The sequence below is a fragment of the Myotis brandtii genome, unplaced genomic scaffold (assembly GCF_000412655.1).
Source record: "Myotis brandtii unplaced genomic scaffold, ASM41265v1 scaffold634, whole genome shotgun sequence".
NCBI classification, from domain to species: domain Eukaryota; kingdom Metazoa; phylum Chordata; class Mammalia; order Chiroptera; family Vespertilionidae; genus Myotis; species Myotis brandtii.
In genome coordinates this window covers 1613427-1615932 of record NW_005370427.1, presented here as the reverse complement: position 1 = coordinate 1615932, position 2506 = coordinate 1613427, and the positions used below count along the sequence as shown (strand labels likewise).

Genomic DNA, 2506 nt, shown 5'->3' with positions numbered 1-2506 from the left:
GCACGAATCAGTGCACTTATAAACATCTTAAATCAGTGCATTTATAAACATCTTGCTCAACACAGACACTTTCCTGCGTTGAGAACAAAGCCGTCATAGTTGCTGCAACTTTGAAGTGAGAATTTTCATATCCTTGCTCATCAGGACTAGAGAGAAGCACATAGTGACAAATGCAAAATACCCGTCCTGCCAGTTAAATACATGTGCCTGCCGAGAAGAGGAGGGAGGCAGGCGTTAGAGTGGGCAAAGCTGGATAACAGGCAGGTGAGAAGTTCTGCTTTCTGGTCCCACATCTGGGATGGGAATGAGGAACCCAAGGGACTTCCGTCTCTGAGGTGGACAGGCCTCTCTGTGACACCCAGGCTGCCTGCGGCTCAGCTGGGAGGAACTACAGGAGGCCTGTGATTTTAAAATTGGTCAGCTGAGAAATGCAGCTCTGTTTTTTATTAAGGCAGGCTCTGGCAAATGATGGTTCGCTGGGGAGATGGGCCCTTGTAGCTGACTTTGCCAGAAGCGTGGTGATAAAGGGAAGCAATACTGATGTCATCATCCGTACCTCACTCGGTGCCCCTACGGTGAACTCTTCATTCCACAGGCTGGAAAACAGCCATGCCATTTCCACAATGTATGTGCCTCCATAGCCCAGGTTCAGAAAAGCTGTGCAACCCTGTCCATGGCAGGGATCAAAAACACATGGGTAGCTTTCTTTTTTTTGTTTTTGTTTTTTTGTTACTCCTCACTCGAGGATATTTTTTCCTTTGATTTTTAGAGAGAGTGGAAGGGAGGGGGAGAGACAGAGAGAGAAACATCGATGTGAGAGAGACACATCAATTGGTTGCTTCCTGCAGGCGCCCAGGGCCAGGGATCGAGCCTGCAACCAAGTTACGTGCCCTTGACTGGAATCGAAGCTAGGACCCTTCAGTCCGCAGGCCGACACTAACACTGACCCAAACCGGCCAGGGCGGGCATCGCTTTCTTACTCGTACAGGACAAGCCCAGTATAAATTCCTGTACCTTAAGCTTTCCACTCGGCCGCCCAGCAGCACCCCCAGGGAGGCGAGGTGCTGAGGCCTTGCAGATGGGATGTGAGCCCGGCAGGAGGAAACGCTTTCTGTGCCCTAAGTGACCACAGTCTGATGGGCTGTCTTGACCTGCTGTGAGGTCAACACCAACCCTCAGCCCCTGGCATTGGCGGTGGGCACCGACTTCCCTCCCGCCTGTTTTGGGACAGATAACGAGGCACTGTCACTGCTCCCGGGGCCCTCCCCCACCGGCTATGCGGCAGCTCAGATAAGCATGCTCTTCTGAGGGGTTAGAATTAGCACCAGGTTGTGCTCAAGGCTGCCCACCTGGGCAAATGAATTTTGTGTAAATCCCAGAGGTTCTTTTATTAATCTTTCAAGCTCTTCTTAAACAAGGGGAGAAGGTGCTTGTGTCTTAACTATTTAATAAGCCATCCACACCAAGGCGATCCATTCAACATGGAGGGTTAATGCAGTAGTAATGGCTACAGTTCATAGCGTGTGTGTGATACACGCTGAGCATGCTGCACACCTGCATTGTCGGGTAATTGTAATCCCCTTTTATGGAAATGGAAGTTCAGGTACAGAACCTGGCAAAGCGGACGCACTCCAATACATAGTGGGAGAGATACGCACGAAGCATAGGGACTCCCCAGTGGCTCCTCTTTCTGCCACACAGCCCACGCCCTTGGTGAGGGGCTGAGCAGCCTGGCTGGTGCTCACTCTCCCCCCAGGAGGTGGCCGGGCTGCAGGGCGTGGCTGCAGCTAGGGAGGAGCTGTCACTCAAAGTGGACCTGGAGGACCCGGGGTGGGCAGAGGGAGCTGCTGACCAAGGTCGGCTGGGCAGGTGGGCAGAGCAGGAAGACCCCGGGGCCAGGGATGTAATGGTGTGAGTAGGGGAGGGTGGCGGTGGGAATACCGTGGGGAGCCCTGTGGAGACCTGAAGTGGGCTGGGCTGTGGGTACATGCTGGGGTCCAACCCCAGCAGGTCCAGGGGTCCCCAAAGGTGTGGACGGAGTCGGCGAAGAAGGAATGACATGGAGACAGCGTTCAGTTGATCAGCAGCCTAGCCAGGTTCTCTGGCCAGGATCTCCAGCCAAGTTCTGTCCAGGATCTCCAGCCAAGTTCTGTGTAGGTTTTGTCTAGGTTCTCTAGCCAAGTTCTGTAGCAAGGTTCTGTCCAGGATCTTTTGCCATGTTCTCTCGCTAGGTTCTGTCTCTAGGTTCTCCAGATTCTCCAGCCAGGTTCTATCCAGGTTCTCTTGCCATGTTCTGTCTAGGTTCTCCAGCCAAGTTCTGTAGCCAGGTTCTGTCCAGGATCTTTTGCCATGTTCTCTCCCTAGGTTCTGTCTCTAGGTTCTGTGTCCTGTTGTCTTGTTACATCTGTATTTATACCAGTTGATTTTAATCCTGTCACAGTTTCTATTGCAAAGGTTAGGGCGTTTCTTATCTCCATTCCAGGGAGTAAAGATTATGTAGCTTAAG

The 2506-nt window shown here is 52.2% G+C and overlaps 1 protein-coding gene across 1 annotated transcript in view; it reads left to right on the top strand.

Annotated features, from left to right (window-relative positions):
• The first annotated feature begins 243 nt into the window (after positions 1 to 243).
• CPNE3 (copine III) overlaps positions 244 to 2506 on the top strand; it is a 34773-nt gene continuing 32510 nt past the window's right edge. Inside the window, exon 1 of the mRNA XM_005880346.2 lies at positions 244 to 264. The gene's annotated coding sequence lies outside the window, so the exon portion shown is untranslated. The remainder of the gene's footprint in view (positions 265 to 2506) is intronic.